Source organism: Alosa pseudoharengus, unplaced genomic scaffold, assembly GCF_046254945.1.
Source record: "Alosa pseudoharengus isolate Yale_2024_CS ecotype anadromous, Long Island Sound unplaced genomic scaffold, YU_APseudo_1.1 YU_APseudo_1.1_scf_16, whole genome shotgun sequence".
NCBI classification, from domain to species: Eukaryota; Metazoa; Chordata; class Actinopteri; order Clupeiformes; family Clupeidae; genus Alosa; species Alosa pseudoharengus.
In genome coordinates, this window is record NW_027468630.1 from 45,791 (window position 1) to 55,782 (window position 9,992).

Consider the following 9,992-nt stretch of genomic DNA (forward strand, 5'->3'; position numbering starts at 1 on the left):
AGTAGAAGACATTTTGAGATGCAGTAATTCAGATCAATGCAAGATCCTTCCGAATAAGAATTTGTTTCCACCCAGTTTCGAACTGGGGACCTTTCGCGTGTGAGGCGAACGTGATAACCACTACACTATGGAAACAACTTGAAGGAAGAAGTCACCTCTGTGACATTTGGCAAGTCAAATTCTAGTAAAAGACTTTTTGAGATGCAGTACTTCAGATCATTGCAAGATCCCTCCAAATAAGAATCTGTTTCCACCCAGTTTCGAACTGGGGACCTTTCGCGTGTGAGGCGAACGTGATAACCACTACACTATGGAAACAACTTGAAGGAAGAAGTCACCTCTGTGACATTTGGCAAGTCAAATTCTAGTAAAAGACTTTTTGAGATGCAGTACTTCAGATCATTGCAAGATCCCTCCAAATAAGAATCTGTTTCCACCCAGTTTCGAACTGGGGACCTTTCGCGTGTGAGGCGAACGTGATAACCTCTACACTATGGAAACATCCTGAAAAAAAGGTCACCTCGATTACTTTTGACAAGTCAAACTCTAGTTGAAGACATCATAAGATAGAAATATTAAGCTAAATGCAAGATCCTTCCAAATAAGAATCTGTTTCCACCCAGTTTCGAACTGGGGACCTTTCGCGTGTTAGGCGAACGTGATAACCACTACACTATGGAAACATCCTGAAGGAAGAAGTCACCTCCATGACTTTTGGCAAGTCAAATTCTAGTAGAAGACATTTTGAGATGCAGTAATTCAGATCAATGCAAGATCCTTTCAAATAAGAAATTGTTTCCACCCAGTTTCGAACTGGGGACCTTTCGCGTGTGAGGCGAACGTGATAACCACTACACTATGGAAACATCCTGAAAAAAAGTTCACCACGATTACTTTTGACAAGTCAAACTCTAGTTGAAGACATCATAAGATAGAAATATTAAGCTAAATGCAAGATCCTTCCAAATAAGAATCTGTTTCCACCCAGTTTCGAACTGGGGACCTTTCGCGTGTTAGGCGAACGTGATAACCACTACACTATGGAAACATCCTGAAGGAAGAAGTCACCTCCATGACTTTTGGCAAGTCAAATTCTAGTAGAAGACATTTTGAGATGCTGTAATTCAGATCAATGCAAGATCCTTTCAAATAAGAAATTGTTTCCACCCAGTTTCGAACTGGGGACCTTTCGCGTGTGAGGCGAACGTGATAACCACTACACTATGGAAACACCCTGAAGGAAGAAGTCACCTCTGTGACATTTGGCAAGTCAAATTCTAGTAGAAGACATTTTGAGATGCAGTAATTCAGATCAATGCAAGATCCTTCCAAATAAGAAATTGTTTCCACCCAGTTTCGAACTGGGGACCTTTCGCGTGTTAGGCGAACGTGATAACCACTACACTATGGAAACATCCTGAAGGAAGAAGTCACCTCCATGACTTTTGGCAAGTCAAATTCTAGTAGAAGACATTTTGAGATGCTGTAATTCAGATCAATGCAAGATCCTTTCAAATAAGAAATTGTTTCCACCCAGTTTCGAACTGGGGACCTTTCGCGTGTGAGGCGAACGTGATAACCACTACACTATGGAAACACCCTGAAGGAAGAAGTCACCTCTGTGACATTTGGCAAGTCAAATTCTAGTAGAAGACATTTTGAGATGCAGTAATTCAGATCAATGCAAGATCCTTCCAAATAAGAAATTGTTTCCACCCAGTTTCGAACTGGGGACCTTTCGCGTGTTAGGCGAACGTGATAACCACTACACTATGGAAACATCCTGAAGGAAGAAGTCACCTCCGTGACTTTTGGCAAGTCAAATTCTAGTAGAAGACATTTTGAGATGCAGTAATTCAGATCAATGCAAGATCCTTCCGAATAAGAATTTGTTTCCACCCAGTTTCGAACTGGGGACCTTTCGCGTGTGAGGCGAACGTGATAACCACTACACTATGGAAACAACTTGAAGGAAGAAGTCACCTCTGTGACATTTGGCAAGTCAAATTCTAGTAAAAGACTTTTTGAGATGCAGTACTTCAGATCATTGCAAGATCCCTCCAAATAAGAATCTGTTTCCACCCAGTTTCGAACTGGGGACCTTTCGCGTGTAAAGCGAACGTGATAACCACTACACTATGGAAACATCCTGAAGGAAGAAGTCACCTCCATGACTTTTGGCAAGTCAAATTCTAGTAGAAGACATTTTGAGATGCAGTAATTCAGATCAATGCAAGATCCTTCCAAATAAGAAATTGTTTCCACCCAGTTTCGAACTGGGGACCTTTCGCGTGTGAGGCGAACGTGATAACCACTACACTATGGAAACATCCTGAAAAAAAGGTCACCTCGATTACTTTTGACAAGTCAAACTCTAGTTGAAGACATCATAAGATAGAAATATTAAGCTAAATGCAAGATCCTTCCAAATAAGAATCTGTTTCCACCCAGTTTCGAACTGGGGACCTTTCGCGTGTTAGGCGAACGTGATAACCACTACACTATGGAAACATCCTGAAGGAAGAAGTCACCTCCATGACTTTTGGCAAGTCAAATTCTAGTAGAAGACATTTTGAGATGCAGTAATTCAGATCAATGCAAGATCCTTTCAAATAAGAAATTGTTTCCACCCAGTTTCGAACTGGGGACCTTTCGCGTGTGAGGCGAACGTGATAACCACTACACTATGGAAACATCCTGAAAAAAAGTTCACCACGATTACTTTTGACAAGTCAAACTCTAGTTGAAGACATCATAAGATAGAAATATTAAGCTAAATGCAAGATCCTTCCAAATAAGAATCTGTTTCCACCCAGTTTCGAACTGGGGACCTTTCGCGTGTTAGGCGAACGTGATAACCACTACACTATGGAAACATCCTGAAGGAAGAAGTCACCTCCATGACTTTTGGCAAGTCAAATTCTAGTAGAAGACATTTTGAGATGCTGTAATTCAGATCAATGCAAGATCCTTTCAAATAAGAAATTGTTTCCACCCAGTTTCGAACTGGGGACCTTTCGCGTGTGAGGCGAACGTGATAACCACTACACTATGGAAACACCCTGAAGGAAGAAGTCACCTCTGTGACATTTGGCAAGTCAAATTCTAGTAGAAGACATTTTGAGATGCAGTAATTCAGATCAATGCAAGATCCTTCCAAATAAGAAATTGTTTCCACCCAGTTTCGAACTGGGGACCTTTCGCGTGTTAGGCGAACGTGATAACCACTACACTATGGAAACATCCTGAAGGAAGAAGTCACCTCCATGACTTTTGGCAAGTCAAATTCTAGTAGAAGACATTTTGAGATGCTGTAATTCAGATCAATGCAAGATCCTTTCAAATAAGAAATTGTTTCCACCCAGTTTCGAACTGGGGACCTTTCGCGTGTGAGGCGAACGTGATAACCACTACACTATGGAAACACCCTGAAGGAAGAAGTCACCTCTGTGACATTTGGCAAGTCAAATTCTAGTAGAAGACATTTTGAGATGCAGTAATTCAGATCAATGCAAGATCCTTCCAAATAAGAAATTGTTTCCACCCAGTTTCGAACTGGGGACCTTTCGCGTGTTAGGCGAACGTGATAACCACTACACTATGGAAACATCCTGAAGGAAGAAGTCACCTCCGTGACTTTTGGCAAGTCAAATTCTAGTAGAAGACATTTTGAGATGCAGTAATTCAGATCAATGCAAGATCCTTCCGAATAAGAATTTGTTTCCACCCAGTTTCGAACTGGGGACCTTTCGCGTGTGAGGCGAACGTGATAACCACTACACTATGGAAACAACTTGAAGGAAGAAGTCACCTCTGTGACATTTGGCAAGTCAAATTCTAGTAAAAGACTTTTTGAGATGCAGTACTTCAGATCATTGCAAGATCCCTCCAAATAAGAATCTGTTTCCACCCAGTTTCGAACTGGGGACCTTTCGCGTGTAAAGCGAACGTGATAACCACTACACTATGGAAACATCCTGAAGGAAGAAGTCACCTCCATGACTTTTGGCAAGTCAAATTCTAGTAGAAGACATTTTGAGATGCAGTAATTCAGATCAATGCAAGATCCTTCCAAATAAGAAATTGTTTCCACCCAGTTTCGAACTGGGGACCTTTCGCGTGTGAGGCGAACGTGATAACCACTACACTATGGAAACATCCTGAAAAAAAGGTCACCTCGATTACTTTTGACAAGTCAAACTCTAGTTGAAGACATCATAAGATAGAAATATTAAGCTAAATGCAAGATCCTTCCAAATAAGAATCTGTTTCCACCCAGTTTCGAACTGGGGACCTTTCGCGTGTTAGGCGAACGTGATAACCACTACACTATGGAAACATCCTGAAGGAAGAAGTCACCTCCATGACTTTTGGCAAGTCAAATTCTAGTAGAAGACATTTTGAGATGCAGTAATTCAGATCAATGCAAGATCCTTTCAAATAAGAAATTGTTTCCACCCAGTTTCGAACTGGGGACCTTTCGCGTGTGAGGCGAACGTGATAACCACTACACTATGGAAACATCCTGAAAAAAAGTTCACCACGATTACTTTTGACAAGTCAAACTCTAGTTGAAGACATCATAAGATAGAAATATTAAGCTAAATGCAAGATCCTTCCAAATAAGAATCTGTTTCCACCCAGTTTCGAACTGGGGACCTTTCGCGTGTTAGGCGAACGTGATAACCACTACACTATGGAAACATCCTGAAGGAAGAAGTCACCTCCATGACTTTTGGCAAGTCAAATTCTAGTAGAAGACATTTTGAGATGCTGTAATTCAGATCGATCCTTTCAAATAAGAAATTGTTTCCACCCAGTTTCGAACTGGGGACCTTTCGCGTGTGAGGCGAACGTGATAACCACTACACTATGGAAACACCCTGAAGGAAGAAGTCACCTCTGTGACATTTGGCAAGTCAAATTCTAGTAGAAGACATTTTGAGATGCAGTAATTCAGATCAATGCAAGATCCTTCCAAATAAGAAATTGTTTCCACCCAGTTTCGAACTGGGGACCTTTCGCGTGTTAGGCGAACGTGATAACCACTACACTATGGAAACATCCTGAAGGAAGAAGTCACCTCCGTGACTTTTGGCAAGTCAAATTCTAGTAGAAGACATTTTGAGATGCAGTAATTCAGATCAATGCAAGATCCTTCCGAATAAGAATTTGTTTCCACCCAGTTTCGAACTGGGGACCTTTCGCGTGTGAGGCGAACGTGATAACCACTACACTATGGAAACAACTTGAAGGAAGAAGTCACCTCTGTGACATTTGGCAAGTCAAATTCTAGTAAAAGACTTTTTGAGATGCAGTACTTCAGATCATTGCAAGATCCCTCCAAATAAGAATCTGTTTCCACCCAGTTTCGAACTGGGGACCTTTCGCGTGTAAAGCGAACGTGATAACCACTACACTATGGAAACATCCTGAAGGAAGAAGTCACCTCCATGACTTTTGGCAAGTCAAATTCTAGTTGAAGACATCATAAGATAGAAATATTAAGCTAAATGCAAGATCCTTCCAAATAAGAATCTGTTTCCACCCAGTTTCGAACTGGGGACCTTTCGCGTGTTAGGCGAACGTGATAACCACTACACTATGGAAACATCCTGAAGGAAGAAGTCACCTCCATGACTTTTGGCAAGTCAAATTCTAGTAGAAGACATTTTGAGATGCAGTAATTCAGATCAATGCAAGATCCTTCCGAATAAGAATTTGTTTCCACCCAGTTTCGAACTGGGGACCTTTCGCGTGTGAGGCGAACGTGATAACCACTACACTATGGAAACAACTTGAAGGAAGAAGTCACCTCTGTGACATTTGGCAAGTCAAATTCTAGTAAAAGACTTTTTGAGATGCAGTACTTCAGATCATTGCAAGATCCCTCCAAATAAGAATCTGTTTCCACCCAGTTTCGAACTGGGGACCTTTCGCGTGTAAAGCGAACGTGATAACCACTACATTATGGAAACATCCTGAAGGAAGAAGTCACCTCCATGACTTTTGGCAAGTCAAATTCTAGTAGAAGACATTTTGAGATGCAGTAATTCAGATCAATGCAAGATCCTTCCAAATAAGAAATTGTTTCCACCCAGTTTCGAACTGGGGACCTTTCGCGTGTGAGGCGAACGTGATAACCACTACACTATGGAAACATCCTGAAAAAAAGGTCACCTCGATTACTTTTGACAAGTCAAACTCTAGTTGAAGACATCATATGATAGAAATATTAAGCTAAATGCAAGATCCTTCCAAATAAGAATCTGTTTCCACCCAGTTTCGAACTGGGGACCTTTCGCGTGTTAGGCGAACGTGATAACCACTACACTATGGAAACATCCTGAAGGAAGAAGTCACCTCCATGACTTTTGGCAAGTCAAATTCTAGTAGAAGACATTTTGAGATGCAGTAATTCAGATCAATGCAAGATCCTTTCAAATAAGAAATAGTTTCCACCCAGTTTCGAACTGGGGACCTTTCGCGTGTGAGGCGAACGTGATAACCTCTACACTATGGAAACATCCTGAAAAAAAGGTCACCTCGATTACTTTTGACAAGTCAAACTCTAGTTGAAGACATCATAAGATAGAAATATTAAGCTAAATGCAAGATCCTTCCAAATAAGAATCTGTTTCCACCCAGTTTCTAACTGGGGACCTTTCGCGTGTTAGGCGAACGTGATAACCACTACACTATGGAAACATCCTGAAGGAAGAAGTCACCTCCGTGACTTTTGGCAAGTCAAATTCTAGTAGAAGACATTTTGAGATGCAGTAATTCAGATCAATGCAAGATCCTTCCGAATAAGAATTTGTTTCCACCCAGTTTCGAACTGGGGACCTTTCGCGTGTGAGGCGGACGTGATAACCACTACACTATGGAAACAACTTGAAGGAAGAAGTCACCTCTGTGACATTTGGCAAGTCAAATTCTAGTAAAAGACTTTTTGAGATGCAGTACTTCAGATCATTGCAAGATCCCTCCAAATAAGAATCTGTTTCCACCCAGTTTCGAACTGGGGACCTTTCGCGTGTGAGGCGAACGTGATAACCACTACACTATGGAAACAACTTGAAGGAAGAAGTCACCTCTGTGACATTTGGCAAGTCAAATTCTAGTAAAAGACTTTTTGAGATGCAGTACTTCAGATCATTGCAAGATCCCTCCAAATAAGAATCTGTTTCCACCCAGTTTCGAACTGGGGACCTTTCGCGTGTAAAGCGAACGTGATAACCACTACACTATGGAAACATCCTGAAGGAAGAAGTCACCTCCATGACTTTTGGCAAGTCAAATTCTAGTAGAAGACATTTTGAGATGCAGTAATTCAGATCAATGCAAGATCCTTCCAAATAAGAAATTGTTTCCACCCAGTTTCGAACTGGGGACCTTTCGCGCGGGAGCCGTGGATAGTTAAGCTTAACTTTCTTAACTTTTCCCATTCATTCTCTATGGTAGTTCTTAACACTACGGATGCAATATGCTTTTGTCCACTACGCATTTTGGCGCTGTTGCGCTGTTGAGCTGCTTTTTAAAAAATATTGGCAGCCATCTTTGAATCGTTTGTTGTGGTCGGCGTTACCGATGACAGATATCGGACTGACTTTTTACTCTCAGGTAAGTTTGGTCTAATTACGTGCTATCCAATGAATGAAACTCTGTATATTTTTGGATACTTTGTCTGATATTCATGATTTTACGTGATAATATCTTGTTAGCGCCGTACTGACACTAATTCTATGCCACCAATTGGCTAGGCTAGCACCGCTTGTTTACATTCAAGTAGCTAGGTTCGATCTCTCTGAAATGCGTTTAAAATGCGATCAGACTATTGGTTTTACATGTTGAGACCTTGGAGAATGTACTGCTACTGTGTGGACTCGAAATGTAAAGTGCAAATATGCTTTAGATGCGTTAGAATATCAACCACGATTAGCATGCTAGCAGCTAAAAGCATTGAAAATGAATGAGCTACCAATCGCCACTGTAAAGACCTGACGATCACTGGAAATACTTTAAAAACGTGATCAGACACCCTAGCTCACTTCTTAAGACCATAGAGATGGTGTTACAACAGTTTGGAGTTGGAATTTGAGGTGTAAACATGCTTTTGAAGTGTAAACATGTCAACCGGGAATTCCATGCTAAAAACAGTGATGAATGAATGGACTATCTTTGTTTACTACTTTTACGAGGGCTGGGGGTCTCTGTAAATGTATTTAAGCCCTCATCCGATAATCTGGCTCGCATGTTTAGACCCTCTAGATGTTTTTACTACATTGTGAAATCGAAATTCTAAGTCTAAGTATGCTTTAGATATGTAAACAGAACACCTGGTTTTTTTATGTGTGTTAATGACTACACCACTATCAAACTAATAGTGATAGCCTATTATTACAACTCCAGGGATCTGTGTGTGTCTTCAAAATGGATTCCATATGGTGTGATTTAAATTGTTTGTCTTTTCCTCATAGAAAGTTGCGTCTGTGTCCCCCTTTAGGTTTGAGTCCTCGTCCTCCCAACTGACCCTGTGGCTCTCCGCTGCAGCAGAACTGGCCCTTGAGTACCGCCAGAAGGGGACCACTACCTAGAAGATCAAGAGGGTGGACAGGGTGTGCATGGAGGCAAGGGACACAGTGGCACTGAAAGGAGGCGACCCCAAAGCGTGATGTGCGCAGGCTGATGGGTCGATACAGCTGTGTGAGCTAAATCAAAGGATACTCTCCCAATGGTAGGTCAAATGTTTTAGCACAACGCTGTGGTCATATTCAGTTTAAGGACTGTACATAAATGGTGACATTTAATTATTTGCACAGGCCCGTCAGAACACGGAGGGAGACAGAGAGGACTGTGGTGGCACCTTGACCAGGCACTGCAGACGGGCTCAGCAGGGTCGACCCAGAACCCAGCAGCATCGGCAACGTATCGTACAGCAGCAGCTGACCCACAGCCCAGCAGCAGTGGCGGTGTATCGTCTGACAGCAGCGGCCGGTTCAGCAGCGGTGGGTTCAGCAGTGGCGGCATATCGTCTGACAGCAGCGGCCGGTTCAGCAGTGGCGGGTTCAGCAGTGGTGGTGTATCGTCTGACAGCAGTGGCGGGTTTAGCAGTGGCGGGGTATCGTCTGACAGCAGCTGACCCAGGGCCCAGCAGCATCGGCAACGTATCGTCCAACAGTAGCTGACCCAGGGCCCAGCAGCATCGGCAACGTATCGTCCAGCAGTAGCTGACCCAGGGCCCAGCAGCATCGGCAACGTATCGTACAGCAGCAGTGGACCCACAGCCCAGCAGCAGTGGCGGTGTATCGTCTGACAGCAGTCGACCCAGGGCCCAGCAGCATCGACAGTGTATCGTCCAGCAGTAGCTGACCCACAGCCCAGCAGCAGTGGCGGTGTATCGTCTGACAGCAGTCGACCCAGGGCCCAGCAGCATCGACAGTGTATCGTCCAGCAGTAGCTGACCCACAGCCCAGCAGCAGTGGCGGTGTATCGTCTGTCAGCAGTGGCGGGTTCAGCAGTGGCGGTGTATCGTCTGACAGCAGTCGACCCAGGGCCCAGCAGCATCGACAGTGTATCGTCCAGCAGTAGTGGACCCACAGCCCAGCAGCAGTGGCGGTGTATCGTCTGTCAGCAGTGGCGGGTTTAGCAGTGGTAGTGTATCGTCTGTCAGCAGTGGCGGGTTCAGCAGTGGCGGTGTATCGTCTGACAGCAGCGGCCGGTTCAGCAGTGGCGGGTTCAGCAGTGGCGGGTTTAGCAGTGGCGGGGTATCGTCTGACAGCAGCCGACCCAGGGCCCAGCAGCATCGGCAGTGTATCGTCCAGCAGTAGCTGACCCAGGGCCCAGCAGCATCAGCAATGACAGCAGCGCACCCAGGACCCAGCAGCATCGGCAGTGTATCGTCCAGCAGTAGCAGACTCAGGGCCAGCAGCAGTATCAGTGTATCGCCCAGCAGCAGTGTCTAATTGTATCGTCTAGCAGCAGCCGACCCA

General features: G+C 43.8%; 40 non-coding genes across 40 annotated transcripts; all 40 read right to left on the bottom strand.

Annotated features, from left to right (window-relative positions):
* Positions 1-62: 62 nt before the first annotated feature.
* Positions 63-135, bottom strand: trnav-cac (transfer RNA valine (anticodon CAC)). Its single transcript has one exon. It is a non-coding gene; the product is annotated as a tRNA-Val (tRNA).
* A 110-nt stretch (positions 136-245) lies between these two features.
* On the bottom strand, positions 246-318 carry trnav-cac (transfer RNA valine (anticodon CAC)). Its single transcript has one exon. It is a non-coding gene; the product is annotated as a tRNA-Val (tRNA).
* A 110-nt stretch (positions 319-428) lies between these two features.
* trnav-cac (transfer RNA valine (anticodon CAC)) lies at positions 429-501 on the bottom strand. Its single transcript has one exon. It is a non-coding gene; the product is annotated as a tRNA-Val (tRNA).
* A 109-nt stretch (positions 502-610) lies between these two features.
* trnav-aac (transfer RNA valine (anticodon AAC)) lies at positions 611-683 on the bottom strand. Its single transcript has one exon. It is a non-coding gene; the product is annotated as a tRNA-Val (tRNA).
* A 110-nt stretch (positions 684-793) lies between these two features.
* Positions 794-866, bottom strand: trnav-cac (transfer RNA valine (anticodon CAC)). Its single transcript has one exon. It is a non-coding gene; the product is annotated as a tRNA-Val (tRNA).
* A 109-nt stretch (positions 867-975) lies between these two features.
* trnav-aac (transfer RNA valine (anticodon AAC)) lies at positions 976-1,048 on the bottom strand. Its single transcript has one exon. It is a non-coding gene; the product is annotated as a tRNA-Val (tRNA).
* A 110-nt stretch (positions 1,049-1,158) lies between these two features.
* trnav-cac (transfer RNA valine (anticodon CAC)) lies at positions 1,159-1,231 on the bottom strand. Its single transcript has one exon. It is a non-coding gene; the product is annotated as a tRNA-Val (tRNA).
* A 110-nt stretch (positions 1,232-1,341) lies between these two features.
* On the bottom strand, positions 1,342-1,414 carry trnav-aac (transfer RNA valine (anticodon AAC)). Its single transcript has one exon. It is a non-coding gene; the product is annotated as a tRNA-Val (tRNA).
* A 110-nt stretch (positions 1,415-1,524) lies between these two features.
* trnav-cac (transfer RNA valine (anticodon CAC)) lies at positions 1,525-1,597 on the bottom strand. The gene has a single exon. It is a non-coding gene; the product is annotated as a tRNA-Val (tRNA).
* Positions 1,598-1,707: 110 nt separating this feature from the next.
* trnav-aac (transfer RNA valine (anticodon AAC)) lies at positions 1,708-1,780 on the bottom strand. The gene has a single exon. It is a non-coding gene; the product is annotated as a tRNA-Val (tRNA).
* A 110-nt stretch (positions 1,781-1,890) lies between these two features.
* On the bottom strand, positions 1,891-1,963 carry trnav-cac (transfer RNA valine (anticodon CAC)). The gene has a single exon. It is a non-coding gene; the product is annotated as a tRNA-Val (tRNA).
* A 110-nt stretch (positions 1,964-2,073) lies between these two features.
* Positions 2,074-2,146, bottom strand: trnav-uac (transfer RNA valine (anticodon UAC)). Its single transcript has one exon. It is a non-coding gene; the product is annotated as a tRNA-Val (tRNA).
* Positions 2,147-2,256: 110 nt separating this feature from the next.
* trnav-cac (transfer RNA valine (anticodon CAC)) lies at positions 2,257-2,329 on the bottom strand. The gene has a single exon. It is a non-coding gene; the product is annotated as a tRNA-Val (tRNA).
* A 109-nt stretch (positions 2,330-2,438) lies between these two features.
* On the bottom strand, positions 2,439-2,511 carry trnav-aac (transfer RNA valine (anticodon AAC)). Its single transcript has one exon. It is a non-coding gene; the product is annotated as a tRNA-Val (tRNA).
* A 110-nt stretch (positions 2,512-2,621) lies between these two features.
* Positions 2,622-2,694, bottom strand: trnav-cac (transfer RNA valine (anticodon CAC)). The gene has a single exon. It is a non-coding gene; the product is annotated as a tRNA-Val (tRNA).
* Positions 2,695-2,803: 109 nt separating this feature from the next.
* On the bottom strand, positions 2,804-2,876 carry trnav-aac (transfer RNA valine (anticodon AAC)). Its single transcript has one exon. It is a non-coding gene; the product is annotated as a tRNA-Val (tRNA).
* A 110-nt stretch (positions 2,877-2,986) lies between these two features.
* trnav-cac (transfer RNA valine (anticodon CAC)) lies at positions 2,987-3,059 on the bottom strand. Its single transcript has one exon. It is a non-coding gene; the product is annotated as a tRNA-Val (tRNA).
* Positions 3,060-3,169: 110 nt separating this feature from the next.
* On the bottom strand, positions 3,170-3,242 carry trnav-aac (transfer RNA valine (anticodon AAC)). Its single transcript has one exon. It is a non-coding gene; the product is annotated as a tRNA-Val (tRNA).
* A 110-nt stretch (positions 3,243-3,352) lies between these two features.
* On the bottom strand, positions 3,353-3,425 carry trnav-cac (transfer RNA valine (anticodon CAC)). The gene has a single exon. It is a non-coding gene; the product is annotated as a tRNA-Val (tRNA).
* A 110-nt stretch (positions 3,426-3,535) lies between these two features.
* On the bottom strand, positions 3,536-3,608 carry trnav-aac (transfer RNA valine (anticodon AAC)). The gene has a single exon. It is a non-coding gene; the product is annotated as a tRNA-Val (tRNA).
* A 110-nt stretch (positions 3,609-3,718) lies between these two features.
* trnav-cac (transfer RNA valine (anticodon CAC)) lies at positions 3,719-3,791 on the bottom strand. The gene has a single exon. It is a non-coding gene; the product is annotated as a tRNA-Val (tRNA).
* A 110-nt stretch (positions 3,792-3,901) lies between these two features.
* Positions 3,902-3,974, bottom strand: trnav-uac (transfer RNA valine (anticodon UAC)). The gene has a single exon. It is a non-coding gene; the product is annotated as a tRNA-Val (tRNA).
* Positions 3,975-4,084: 110 nt separating this feature from the next.
* On the bottom strand, positions 4,085-4,157 carry trnav-cac (transfer RNA valine (anticodon CAC)). The gene has a single exon. It is a non-coding gene; the product is annotated as a tRNA-Val (tRNA).
* Positions 4,158-4,266: 109 nt separating this feature from the next.
* Positions 4,267-4,339, bottom strand: trnav-aac (transfer RNA valine (anticodon AAC)). Its single transcript has one exon. It is a non-coding gene; the product is annotated as a tRNA-Val (tRNA).
* Positions 4,340-4,449: 110 nt separating this feature from the next.
* trnav-cac (transfer RNA valine (anticodon CAC)) lies at positions 4,450-4,522 on the bottom strand. The gene has a single exon. It is a non-coding gene; the product is annotated as a tRNA-Val (tRNA).
* Positions 4,523-4,631: 109 nt separating this feature from the next.
* On the bottom strand, positions 4,632-4,704 carry trnav-aac (transfer RNA valine (anticodon AAC)). Its single transcript has one exon. It is a non-coding gene; the product is annotated as a tRNA-Val (tRNA).
* Positions 4,705-4,807: 103 nt separating this feature from the next.
* On the bottom strand, positions 4,808-4,880 carry trnav-cac (transfer RNA valine (anticodon CAC)). Its single transcript has one exon. It is a non-coding gene; the product is annotated as a tRNA-Val (tRNA).
* A 110-nt stretch (positions 4,881-4,990) lies between these two features.
* On the bottom strand, positions 4,991-5,063 carry trnav-aac (transfer RNA valine (anticodon AAC)). Its single transcript has one exon. It is a non-coding gene; the product is annotated as a tRNA-Val (tRNA).
* A 110-nt stretch (positions 5,064-5,173) lies between these two features.
* On the bottom strand, positions 5,174-5,246 carry trnav-cac (transfer RNA valine (anticodon CAC)). Its single transcript has one exon. It is a non-coding gene; the product is annotated as a tRNA-Val (tRNA).
* Positions 5,247-5,356: 110 nt separating this feature from the next.
* Positions 5,357-5,429, bottom strand: trnav-uac (transfer RNA valine (anticodon UAC)). Its single transcript has one exon. It is a non-coding gene; the product is annotated as a tRNA-Val (tRNA).
* Positions 5,430-5,539: 110 nt separating this feature from the next.
* trnav-aac (transfer RNA valine (anticodon AAC)) lies at positions 5,540-5,612 on the bottom strand. Its single transcript has one exon. It is a non-coding gene; the product is annotated as a tRNA-Val (tRNA).
* A 110-nt stretch (positions 5,613-5,722) lies between these two features.
* On the bottom strand, positions 5,723-5,795 carry trnav-cac (transfer RNA valine (anticodon CAC)). The gene has a single exon. It is a non-coding gene; the product is annotated as a tRNA-Val (tRNA).
* A 110-nt stretch (positions 5,796-5,905) lies between these two features.
* On the bottom strand, positions 5,906-5,978 carry trnav-uac (transfer RNA valine (anticodon UAC)). The gene has a single exon. It is a non-coding gene; the product is annotated as a tRNA-Val (tRNA).
* A 110-nt stretch (positions 5,979-6,088) lies between these two features.
* trnav-cac (transfer RNA valine (anticodon CAC)) lies at positions 6,089-6,161 on the bottom strand. Its single transcript has one exon. It is a non-coding gene; the product is annotated as a tRNA-Val (tRNA).
* Positions 6,162-6,270: 109 nt separating this feature from the next.
* On the bottom strand, positions 6,271-6,343 carry trnav-aac (transfer RNA valine (anticodon AAC)). Its single transcript has one exon. It is a non-coding gene; the product is annotated as a tRNA-Val (tRNA).
* Positions 6,344-6,453: 110 nt separating this feature from the next.
* Positions 6,454-6,526, bottom strand: trnav-cac (transfer RNA valine (anticodon CAC)). The gene has a single exon. It is a non-coding gene; the product is annotated as a tRNA-Val (tRNA).
* A 109-nt stretch (positions 6,527-6,635) lies between these two features.
* On the bottom strand, positions 6,636-6,708 carry trnav-aac (transfer RNA valine (anticodon AAC)). The gene has a single exon. It is a non-coding gene; the product is annotated as a tRNA-Val (tRNA).
* Positions 6,709-6,818: 110 nt separating this feature from the next.
* trnav-cac (transfer RNA valine (anticodon CAC)) lies at positions 6,819-6,891 on the bottom strand. Its single transcript has one exon. It is a non-coding gene; the product is annotated as a tRNA-Val (tRNA).
* A 110-nt stretch (positions 6,892-7,001) lies between these two features.
* trnav-cac (transfer RNA valine (anticodon CAC)) lies at positions 7,002-7,074 on the bottom strand. The gene has a single exon. It is a non-coding gene; the product is annotated as a tRNA-Val (tRNA).
* Positions 7,075-7,184: 110 nt separating this feature from the next.
* Positions 7,185-7,257, bottom strand: trnav-uac (transfer RNA valine (anticodon UAC)). The gene has a single exon. It is a non-coding gene; the product is annotated as a tRNA-Val (tRNA).
* Between the last annotated feature and the right edge of the window lie 2,735 nt (positions 7,258-9,992).